Genomic DNA, 13,165 nt, shown 5'->3' on the forward strand with positions numbered 1-13,165 from the left:
AAATTAAGATTTAAAATCTGGAACCTCTATTTGATCCTGTCAAAGTGCTTACTTGTTTAAATTAGTTGATGCATAGTTTGCTAATCATGCCTAAATACTTGCCATTGGTTTCTGTTAATATGTAAAAGTTGTTTACTTGCTTGTTTGAGATTAAGACTTGTAGTTTTTGGCCATACATGAGAATGCTTACCTATGTTTTGAGGCCCATTAATCTAAACTATTGATCATGTCTATTTTTCCTTAAAACTTCTTGAGTTTGTTTAGTTCATAATCTTGTTAATCATGGTTATACACTTAATTGATTTTTAAAAGTTTGTATGGTATATGTGTGACTCTTATAAGTCTGATGAATCATATTTATGGTTAGTTATAGTTTGGTTTGTGTACTTGGCTAAACTATGTCACTAGTTGAAGGTTGCAACACTATTTTAGAGATGCTACATATGTTTCCCCTGAGTAATTTATAAGGCCATAACTTATTTAGCAAAGTTTTTATTGTGTAATGCTTAATTGTATCTGTTACTCTAGATAATAATAAACACTTTAGATTAACTTGCAGTAGATCTTTGAAACTAGGGCTATCCGAAAGCAAAATGGTGTCTATGGTATTGAGGTTTTTGTTTGCTTTTCATGTGTGATCTGCTTAAAAAGCATGTGCCCCTCTTACTTAAGTTTTTGAGTCAATTGAAGTTGTTGTTTTAAATTGCTTCCACCTAGCTTATACATGGTCAGAATATGTTATACTTGAATAAATGGAACAGGATTAGGAAGTCATTAATAAGAGGTGTTCACTTAAATAAGTGGGATTATAGGTGTGACTTACCTAGGACCAAGAAAAAGGGGACAAGACTTAGAGTTTCTAATCAAACTCAATCAAGTCCTTCTCCATTTTGGTTGTTGGGGTTCCCCTACATGAAATCATATATTATGAGGCCTTCTAAAATAAATAAGAGGATTAATATACCCAGGCTATGCAAATTTGTTGAAACAGTCTTTTAAAATTTAAGTTTTCATTTCAAAAGAGTGTATAAATCTATGGTTTTCCCTTTTAGTAAAGCTATGTGTTTTATGACTTTGTTGGGTTGATTTCCATGAAAATTCCATCCCTTCTTTCCCTGTATGTTGATGTGTAATGACTCTTCCGGTTGTTATGGGAAATTAGGACTCTGTTGGAAATTTCGAGGCCGCGGGTGAATTCGTAGGGCGTCTTTTTATATGCGTGCATGTTTTATGTTGTGTTTTTTAGGCCTTGGATGAAATGTGGGGTGATAGGGGGAAAAACTAGACAAAATCGAGCTCATTGCCCAAAATGAGCCGCTGTGGCTGTAGGAGTACTGCTACGGCGGTACCACTGTAGCGGTACTCGGACCGCTACCAGCGGCCATCCATTTTCCTTGGTGGTCGATGTAGCGGGCAATGAACCGCTATGGCACTACCGATATAGAGTAGATGGACTGTCATAGTAGTCACAACGATTTTGTGGTTGGCCACTATAGCGGTCACTTGACCGCTATAGCGGTACCGCTGCAGCAGCGTGATGACCGCTGTAGCGGTCGACGTAAAGCAGTATCCCGAATTTTATATACTCAGTTTTATTTTCTCTTTTCACAAAATCCCAACACACTTCCCAACAAGCACCTAGATAGAATTTTCAAGCTAGGGCAAGATAACCTTGAGAGGTAAGTTTCATTACTTTTCATTCTATCATTCCCTTCCCCTTCATTATTGTAATCATCTTCATGGGTCTTTAATGGTGAAAGCGAAGTAAAAATCCTAGAATGTCAATAAACCTTCTAAACTTGATGGGTTGGGTTTATTATGGCTTATTTATCATTTAAATGGATTGATTAGTTGCTATTTGTCATAAATTGAACATTTAGAATCATAAACTAAGTGATTTAAGACCTAGGGTTCTATATAAAAACAAATGGTGTCTTTGCAATAGAAAACTATTTGTAATGGGAATATTTGATAGAATGTTGTATAAATTGATGGTAAATGAATACTAGGGGCCTTGATAGGTTGTTTATCACCTAGAAAATCATCCACCCTTAAAATAGGGGAAGGGAAGGGTATTCTTGCTTTCGTGTTTGTGAATTGAGCAATGTGACTCTTTGAGCCTTCTATTTTTAGACCGTGAACGTATTGAGGCTTTGAGGAAAGGAAAGGTTGTAGTAGAGTAACCTGCTTGTTCCAGCTCTACTTTGAGGTATGTTACGGTTTACATAAGTTATACTTTGGTTAGTTGATTGCATGTTTAGTGATCTCCTTAGGAGAAAGCATGTCTAGTTTTTATGCATGGTATTGTGTGGCTAAATTCCTATGTGAATGTGATTGAGTGATTGTGTAGGCTCCGTGCCATTATTCATGTGTGATTGAATCTACAGTGGATGTGTTGCGATGAGAAACTAATATAATCTTCTCAAGGGCATTGTGACATGAAATTATGAGTTGATTGTTGATATTGGAAAGGTAAGAAACACTATTCTGTAAGAGGTATGGAAAGGCACTCATGTGACCTAGATTATGGGCTCGTGGTCTGAGGATCATTCCGGAAATGAGAGGTACTTTGATATGTCCCACGACCGAGGTTCGTTCCGGAGCGAAGGTTTGTGCTTGGGTTCGAGGAGTGGATCCGGAACGAATGGTACATGGACACCAAGGGTCCCCTGCAGGTCATGACTACTGAGCTAAGATATCAGCTAGCATGTATGTACAGCGAGTGAGGTTATTGTGGTAATTTTACTTCTGTTGTGGCTTACGTGATTGTGATTGCTTGACATTCTTGGTGAATTAATTGTGATTGTCCTTGGTTGACTTGTTGTGATTTATTGATATTCATGTCTGTTGACTGGCTTGTTTTATTCTATTGATTTTACGAAATATGCATGATACTAATCTTAGTCGGCCTATGATATCTACCGGTACATAGTGTTTGTACTGATACTACCTTGTTGTATTCTTTGAGTGTAGATTGTGATATAGAGACTGTTGCTCGTCCTCACATCTAGCGTGGAGGATAATTGTTGACAAATTTTAGGATGAGCTTCTTCCCATGCCAGGTCGCCCGAAGATCTTCTTACTATGATGTCTTTTCGTACTCTGGACATTATGGATTACTTATTTGTTAGACTTCAGATTCTTAGACATGTTTTAGCTTAGAGTCTTGTACGATGACTTTTGAATTTTGGGGATTGTAATAGTTAGAACTTCCGCACTTATTTCAGCATTTATGGCATGATTTACTTTGTTCTTTTGATGTTAAATGAGTAATAATTGTTTAGCTTGGTTAATATAAAACCGGATTGAATGGATAGGTGTCTTGTATGTTGGTTCTCCCACTAGGATTTAGATAGATGCCAGTGATGGCGGTTTGGGTCGTGACATGATGATATATGTGTTGTATACTGGGTGTATACAGAATATACATGACTTGTATATACAAGGAAGTATATTTTGTACAAGGAAGTATATTTTGTATATCCTTTTGAAATAAATTCTGAAACTTGTTTGTTTATGCTAAGTTTGGGCCCAATCTGCCCCCTTTTTAAGTATTCACTTTGTGGTCCTGCTCTGATTTTAATATCACTTAGTTTCAGTGCTTGACCTGTTTGGGCCTAGTCATATCTGTTCCTTTTTGGCTTTGAGGAAATTGTACTAGTTGTTAATCTAAAACTTGTTAAGGATATACATGGACTGTGTATGCATATCTAGGTATCCATACGTGCTTTAATGTTTTACTTAGTCTTTAAATTTCTTCTTAGTCTCATAAGATAGTTTAGATACTTTCTAACCCTCAATTTCTTTTTCCCCTTTTGTGTGTTCGCATGGGAAATGCCGTAGGCTGCTTGGGCCACTCCTTTGCATTGAAACCTGTTGGGCCTGAAGCCCAACAACATTGTTTTTGATTGAGTCCGCGTAACAATAGAAATGGAAGCAAATATTGGTGAAGAAGACTCAACCATGGGTGAAAATGGTTATTGGTGGGCTTGGGTAGGATCATCAGTCCAAATTATGATCCCTTCTTTCTTCTTTATTTATTTATATCATGTATGTGTATGTATTGTATATGTAAAATAATTGTATGGCATATTGGAACCCTATAGGAGTTAGAACTTAGGAGAAGACACTTAGTATATTTAGGAAGTCGCATAAAATGTTTTCGAACTCGGCTGAACTTGGAACTTGCATGAAATTGGTACTCGATTGGATTTTCTCAAAGTCTAAAAGTGGTTCAACATTTTCAGATAAGACCAAATGATTTTCCTAAGACGACTGAGTAATAAAATAATTTGGGCTTTCTACCTCGTGAAAACTAGTGACAAAATGGCAATGTTTTGGGCTTTGAGCCCGTTACTGAAATCACAAATTTATTAATTGGACTTTGAATATGGTTTTGGCTAAAATCGAAAAAATAGAATTTTGAGGACTATTTTTTGGATTGTGTTTGATATAAAGCTATTTGTTCAAATTCGGTTAAGTTGTAAGAAAAAGGGCCTTAAAAATCTGAGTTTTTCCAGAAAACAACAAAAACATTTCGATATAAACTTGGGCTAACTTTCAGAACAAGGGAATCAGATTTTGGGGCCAAAAGCCTAAAACTTAAGGGATAAAAACAAAGAGAATTATACTTGGGCCAAATTCAAGGATAAGATGGCTTTGGATGAATATGAGTTAACTTGTATAAGCTTCAATTAATAACATGGGCTAAATAAAACTTTTCAAATTTCTATATATATATATATATATATATATATATATATATATATATACACATACATACTTTTCAAAAGGGATATATACTCCATATTTTCATATATATAATAAAATTCTATAAGTACTAAACTCATATTATTAAGACCAAAATAGTAGTGACTCTACTTGGGAGAAATCCCAAGTGTATCTTGGTCCGGCAATAAAGTGTGTTGAACACTTACACGGATTTTTGAAACCAAAACCCCCTTTTCCAAGGTGGCTTTTTGCCGAAATTTTGAATTTATGACTAAGCATGACAATTTAGCAGTAAAATAAACATCTTAGCAAATAATCACAATAATCACACTCGTAGGTCAACCGTATTCTACGCATCCTTAATACTAGGGTGCTTAAAACCTTCACTAGGGGATCACCAGAACCCTTACCTCGAACTCTGGTACTAAAAGGATTTTTCTCTTGCTTGAATAAATCCTTTTACCCGGTTTTCCTTATTTCCCTTAATAAATTAGGTGGCGACTCCAAAATACTAAAAATCCATTATAGCACCAACAACCACGTAGTAGCTTTTATGCACTTGCGTAAAAGTGAACCGTAACAGTTATCATGATATGATAGGTCGTTAGGATTCAGAGGCGCTGCCAAACGTTGTCGTAGGTATGCCGACAGTTTTCTCTTCTTGATATGCACGAGTTGGTATTGCCCCTTAATCTACTGTGTTTCAGCGAATATCTCATGATTGAAAGTTTAGAGTAGAGTATTTTAATCTTTCCCTTCAAGGATGTTGACATATTTCAGTGTGACTATGTATATGGCTAAAAGTTAGTATTTGATTAGAAGACGTGATTTGATGATGTCGAGTCTCTTGATATAGTCCTAACTTGTTTAAGTGTTTTTTTGTAGCATTAGAGGGTGTGATGTTAGTGAATTGCCTTAAGAGGATTATATTGATTATATTGATGGATAATAGAGAAGGTAGGTAAGGGAATGAAAAGATAAGTCTCATGGCGATAGTCTTTGAGGCAGAATCAGAAGAATGATCAGATGGCAACTTATTGCTAGACTTAAGGGATCCACAGGCTTAAAACATCAGCTCTTGAGCTAAGGTGGAGATGGTACAACAAGATATCAAGGTATATCATGTGTTCTATATATCGATAAGTGTCAAGAAAGAAAAGTTCGAGGTGATGTTACGTTTCCAATTCTTGAGTAATTCACGTACTAGGTGGTACTTATGCCCATACATACTCTACTCATACCTTACGTACCATATCATGCCTATGTTAGCGCTTTACACTCCATGTTTATGATATAAGAAAAAAGACTTCATAACGATAGTGATCTATGCAAAAGAAGTGTTCTTTCATATTTTGCCCATCAGGTTGTGCTCATATCTAAAGCTAAAACCGTATTTATGTCACACGTATCTATTGTGCTTTTATGCCCATGTCCATGTTCCAGCTTCTAAGTACCTATGCCTTTTTCACGTATAGAGCGACTTTATACTCATGGCTTAGGTGCTTGATACATGAAGTATTCATGCCTATAATCCCTTCCTTCATGAGTCTTATTTTATAACGAGGGTGTCGACTCGCAGTGATAAGATTAAGCTATGTTGAATCACGTCCCATTCTGTAAGTATATATAAGTTCCAAAGGTGATACCCTATCCGTGCCCTCTGTCTCTGAGTACCCAAGAGTGAAGCCTACAAATTGTACTCCATGCAAGTCACACTTATGCCTTATTCTTACTTCAGTACTTATAAACTCATGTCCAAACGTCAGGGTAAGCAGCTTCGAAGTACTCATGTAAACGCCATGTTGCTCATGTCCCTATGCCCCCATGTCATGCTATTCACATATTCACGTTTTATGCCATATTAATCACGTTTCCATGTACGTGTGTTCTGTTTTATGTCCTTCATGTTCAATGTACTCGTGTCATGTTTATGCCCTAAAGTGAAGTGTCTCATATGATTCGTACGGATGCTTCCTTTTCTCCCGATCCTTTATGATCCGCTCACGATAATAAGCAAGGTAAGCCAAGATATTCACAACTATATTTCAGAACGAACAAGGTAAGGTTCGAAGTAAGGTATATTCCAATTTCAAAATGAGATCCTTTCAGGTACCTTGTGGTACTTACTTTAGAAATATTCCACTCAGATTCGACATATTCATGTCATGTCTATGCTAGAGCATTGTACTAGGATCACATTCTTGTTCTATGACTCATATCCGTCTCATTCGCATCGACAAAGCCTAAGTCATACTCCTATCACATATGTCCATCGTGGTGATATATAACCATCTATGATCAACTCTCTAGGTGTTCAGATCCCATCTCCGCTCAGCATATAGATCTCCTGTTGTAAAACTCATGTTTCCGGCATTCAGATTTCATGTTATGATATCCATGTATTCACTTATTCAAGTCTCCTATCAATTCAACACCCATGTATCCACGTCGTCTAGTATTCATGTCTTATGTCATGCCCCTCACATCCATGTAATCGTGTCCTGTCTATGCTCATGTTTCAGTACTCATGTCATTCGTGCCTGCAAATTCTTTCTCGAGTTCCGTGTATGGTGTTCATGTATTCATTCACTTCGATATCTATGTGTTCATGTCAGACGTGGATTCATGAAAGTTATTATTCAAATATTCATCTCAGTTTAGTGTTCATGTTGGACATGTTCATGTTTCAATTACCCTGTTATGTCATGTCATGCGTATTATGATGCCCTTTGAGGCTTATGCCGTGCTCTGGTTAGTTGGCAGGTGTTGAGTTGTTGGAACCAAATTTAGTTTATCTGGGTATGGGAAATTCTAGTTGATCCAAGAGCGTTTAAGGACATCTAAGAGTCGCCAAAAGTCCTACTCAGATGTGCGGCGTAGAGACTTGGAGTTTCTAGTTGATGATTGAGAGCTCTTGAAGGTTTCACCTATGAAAGGTGTGAAGAGATTTGGCAAGAAAAGGAAACTCAGTCCCAGATATATTAGACCTTGTAGAATCCTGCGAAGGGTCGGTCAAGTAGCTTATGAGCTTGAGTTGCCATAAGAGCTGGCTGCAGTTCATCCAGTGTTCCATGTGTCTATATTGAGAAAGTGTGTGGATGACCCGTAGTTGGTTGTTCCTGCTGATACTATAACGGTTAAGGATAGACTAACCTCAGAGGAGATCCCTGTGGCAATTGTTGATCGTCAAGTTCGCAAGTTGTGAACTAAGGAAGTAGCCTCAGTAAAGGTCCAATGTTAGTCAGAAAGTTGAAGAGGCTACATAGAAAGCCCAAGAAGACATGAAGTCCAGATATCCTCATTTGTTTGAAGAGTAAGCAGATAGCGTTCAAGGTAAATGCGTCCATGTTATGTCCCTTACGTATTCATGCCTCACGTTTCACGTTCATGTTCATATACTCTATACTTATGTCCCATGTTTCAGCGTTCATGTTTTCACTAAACCATTTCAAGTCAGTTCAGTTCCCATGTTCCATGTCATGTTTCTTCACGTTCTCATAGTCAAGCCATGTTCAGTAACGTTCTTAACCATAATGATCCCAAAGGGGAGATATTGTAACACCTCATACCTTTAAACTAAGTTACGTTCATGATACAGAATTTAGAAACCAAATTGAGAAGTGTTGGGATTGGAATTGGCTTTGGAACGGTAATTGTATGTGTTACGTCAATTGTACAGGTCATACTTTTAAGGTGTACACTGCATGGGGAAAATCAAAAGTCACTGGAATTTGACATTCCAGGTACAGGCTAGATGTACGAGACGTACTTTTGTCCCGTACCCTTTATGACAAAAATCATAGGCTCTGAAAGTTGGCATACGAGGTACGCCCACAATGTACGGGACGTACAATATTGTATGGAATGTACATTATGCCCGTACTTTTCCCGTTTCAGTGAATTGTATAAATATGTGGGATCAGTTTTATTTCCACTTTTCACAGTCTTCAAGTCCCAGAACAAAGTTTCTCTTCTCCCATCAATCCAAGACATTAAGGTAAGCCATTCCAAGCCCTTCCAAGTCAATTCTAACACGTATTCACGCAATCTAATAAGGAAATCATCATTCCTAACCTAGGGTTTTCAAGAAATCCCATCACAGGGATTCAAGATTAAAGCTTTTGGGATTCTTCTCAAGTTCAGACCATTAGTTACAAGTTTTAGAGGATTAACAGGTATGTAGGTTTTTATCTACATGTAGGAACATCATTGTTCTTCCCCATGCCACGTTCTTCCATGATTATACGAAAGTTCATAAAAAAACTAGGGTTCTAGACTCATTCATGATAACCCTAAGTACATGTACCATAATGTACCATGTTTGTATTATTAATTCGTTATTGTGTTCTTAATATTTCATTCTGGTTATTGAGAATCTGTTCATAATCCATGAAAATCCATACTTTGCATTCCATGGGTTCTTAAATGCAAGATATGAACTATAATGCTTATTTTAATGAAAGTCTATATGATATCCATGTTTTCATGCAAGTTATATTATATACTTATGTTTATACGATATTATACTCATGAACCATGTTACCAAGCCATGTTTATGAATCAAGTATGTAAGCCATGTTTATGAACCATGTTACAAGTCATATCATGAAAACCATGGGCTGTTAAGCCAACTATAAGAATGTTCATGTTTTTAGGAATAACTTAAATATACCGAGAAAGCTTGCCAGTGTTGGGTAAGGGTCGATCCACCCAGATTAGGACGACACCTTCAGACAGTTGAATTGGATCCATTTTCACGTCATGCTCATGTCTCATACCCTGACAAGGTATGGGATTGCTGTACTGGTCGGGCCAGGTACCAGACTCCACGCTTCGCGTGGTGATTCCATGTTGTCGATTATACTAAGGGTCTCCCATATATATATATATATATATATATATATATATAAGCACTAAAAATGTTTTAATCATGTTACAGTAGAACCATGCCAGATTAGGTTCATGTTTATGTCCAGCTTACTGTTTCAATTTCAGATTCCTTCATGTATCCATGTTATTGCATTGGGTTGCCCATTGCTTGAGCACCCCACTTACAGTTCTTTCATTCAGTTTCAGTTAAAACTATTATTATTTCATATGCCATGCTTTGTTATTTCATTCAGTTACATTACATACCAGTACAATTCGAGTGTACTGATGTCCCTTTTTATTGCCCTGGGGCCTGCATTTCACGATTTAAATTTACAGGATGACAGATCAGCTCGTTAGGACTTTACTCGTATCAGCTATTGGTGAGCCACATTCTATTCGGGGTGTTATCTTTATTTTACTTTCATGTTAGTTCTGCAGTTAAGGTATGTCGGGGGCCTTGTCCCGGTAAACTGTTTAGCAGTCAGACTCATGTCCGAGGTTTTATAGACTAGACTAGTCAGTTATGTCATGTCAGATATTCAGTTGGGTTAGCCTTGTTGGCTACACCCCTATATTTTATTTCCGCATTCATGATATAATATATTTTCAGGCTTATGACTATTGATTTTATGTTTTTCATCATGCATTGTTTAATTTATATTTCGCATCAGTATATGTTCCATGTTGACTCAGCAAGCCATGTGGTTTGCTTCGTCACATGCAGCAAGGCACTGAGTGCCGTGTTACATCCAGGCCATGGTTCGGGGCGTGACAGACCTTTTCCAACCTATAATTTCTCATTTCACCCTTGTAAGGTCGTAGTCAGCTTTAGGGTTATTTTGAGGTTTTCTAAATGTAAAGCAATATTTATATTATTGGATTCGTAGTCTAATGTAGAATGTTAAATTTTTAGACTTCGAGCATTCGGAAGCACTCCGGAAGGGGAAGGCCTGAGTCTGACGGTTTGAGGCTCGTGCTCGGCATCGAGGTTGGTTATGGCTTACTCTAGTTAGACTTTGATTAGCGATTCGTATAAGATTGCGTAGTATTGACGGGCAAAGCATGATAGGTCTTCAGACATGATGTTGGGATGGATATTCAATTAGGTTGGTATGATTTCTGATTATGTGGGCTTGTCGCCGCTGTTTATGCATTGATTGACATGTGGGGTATTTGATTTCGTGATTTGGAGTTGTGGGATGTGATCTACTCCTGTGTAGTAGTTGATACTTTATATTTGATACGTTTCCATGGCTACCGATGATTTATGCAAGAATTGTTTGGTTTATGGTGCTTTGTGATCTCCATAGTACATTCATTGGCATTGATTGCGTTGATTTCTCATTCTTGCATACATGCATTCACACATGATGGAAATGTTGTGGGCAACAGCTGATGAAGGAATTGCGGATATGATTGATGGAGAAAGGTTATGGAAACGTTTGAAAGAAAGAAAGAGAAAGATGAAAGTATATTGATATTGCTACCGATCCGAGGTATATGCAGACGTACAGTAGTAAGGTCACAGTAGGGGAGTAATGTTAGGCGGTACAATGACGATACATGGACTTCGCGGGTCCCCCACGGGTCATGACTATTGAGACGTCGAGATTCCGTCTGTAGCATGTATGTACAGGTTTGAGTTATTGGCGTTTGCATTTCACGACATCCATCTCATTTGCATTACATGTCTCATTATCATATCATACATCGGTTAACTGGATTGTCGGCTATGCTCGTGTTGTATTTACTTGAGGAATTATTGAGGACTTGGCAGACTTGTGTGTGGAGCTTAACCTTAGGTTTGACTTGACATGTGATATTTGTGACTTTTGTCGGTTATTGTTTGGCTATCTGCTGACTTGTTGATTTTACGTTTTCGTATGCGTGAACTAATCCCAGTCGGCCTATGATGCTTACCGGTACGTGTGTGTACTGAGTGCAGAGTTTGAGCCAGGATCCTCTTCAAGACCCCGCTTCTAGTCCTGAGGCTGTTCTTGACGAGATTTCGAGGGTGAGCTACCTGCCTGCCTGCAGCCCTGGAGTCCATCTTATTATTTTCTGTCACTCATTTCTTTAGTTAGTGTTTTCATGTATTCAGACTTATGTATTACCCTTAGACGTCATTTTGGATAGTCGTTCTTGTACTGTGACTTCAGTTCTTGGGGGGTGTATTATGACTTAGTATTTTTCGCATTTTCAGTATTTATGTTATGACTTAGACTTATTAATGATTGTTCTTGTTATTTATGTTGATTCGTATTTTCTTAAGAAATTGGAATAAGGGGATGGTATGCCCACCAGGGGGGTTAGTGTGGGTGCCATCACTACTGTGATTAAGGTCGTGACATTATTTTTCTAAATAAGGGTAAATTTTTTTAAAAAAATTAATACCTTCTTGATTATATAAAATACATAAATTAATAACTGTAAAAGCTGCAAATCTATCTCTATAGAATAGGAGAGACAAAAGCATGATGGGATGACAAGTGTCATCACAAAAAAAAATAGTATTTAATAATAAAAAAAGACAAAAAAAAAAAAGAATGAAGAAGAAAAGACAAAATTTTAAAAACTAAAATATACCAATTCAAAAACTGCCTGAGTGTAAAATTAAAAATAATTAAAAACTGCCAATCCACAAAAAGATTATTCATCCACAAAAATTGCCGATCGTTTCATCCTTGAGCGAAGGTAACTCTTTCTTCTTAATTCATTTTTACACATCACTGTTGTTTTCTTTTGTATCTTTTTTTGCTTTGTTTTTTTCTTTTTTTTTTTCTTTTTTCTTTCCTTCTTGCCTTTTGAACATTTGGAAGTTTTTTTTTGTTTGTTTTTGTTTTCTAACTCCTCTGTTTAGCTTTATTTGAGTGTTGGTACTTAAGAGATAGGGTGTGCTAATCTACTAAATACAAAAAGTGTTCTTCACTCCTTAAGGTAATGGATAATCTTTATTTCTTTATTAATTTGTTTTTGGGTTCAAGACATTTTGTGTTCTCGGTTAAATTTGTTGTTATGTTCAGGTAAATGATGAAAAGCGCTTAACCCACATGACAATATACAATACTGCTTTTAGTTTGAGTTTGAATTGAGAAAAACTTTTGATTTTTAAAATTTAAACTTTAATTTGAATTAAAGGATAAAACTATTTCAATTTTGGGAAAATATTAAGACAATGTTAAAAAGAATTTTGAAAAGAAAAAGAAAATAATATTGAATATATAAATTTTATTCATACTCAGTAAAATTTGATACCTGATTATTTTTGCTCATATTGGCCATGTTTTGGAGGTTTATATGATGGAGTAATCATTTCTTATTTTCATCTATTTGAGTATTGTTGTAAATTTAGAGACCCCCGAGGAAGCTGCGATTAAGAAAATAGAAAATCCATTTGATAATAGAATTGATGCGAAGAGGACATTCATCGAGATGAATCAAGAAAATGTAGATGGATTAAAATGATTAATGCGTGAATGAATTTGATTTGTCATTGCGGATTAGTTTTAATGTTTTGTTAAATTTCTAGATTATCTCAAGCAAAGGTCTCATAAGACCGCCA

This window comes from Lycium barbarum, chromosome 11, assembly GCF_019175385.1.
Source record: "Lycium barbarum isolate Lr01 chromosome 11, ASM1917538v2, whole genome shotgun sequence".
NCBI classification, from domain to species: domain Eukaryota; kingdom Viridiplantae; phylum Streptophyta; class Magnoliopsida; order Solanales; family Solanaceae; genus Lycium; species Lycium barbarum.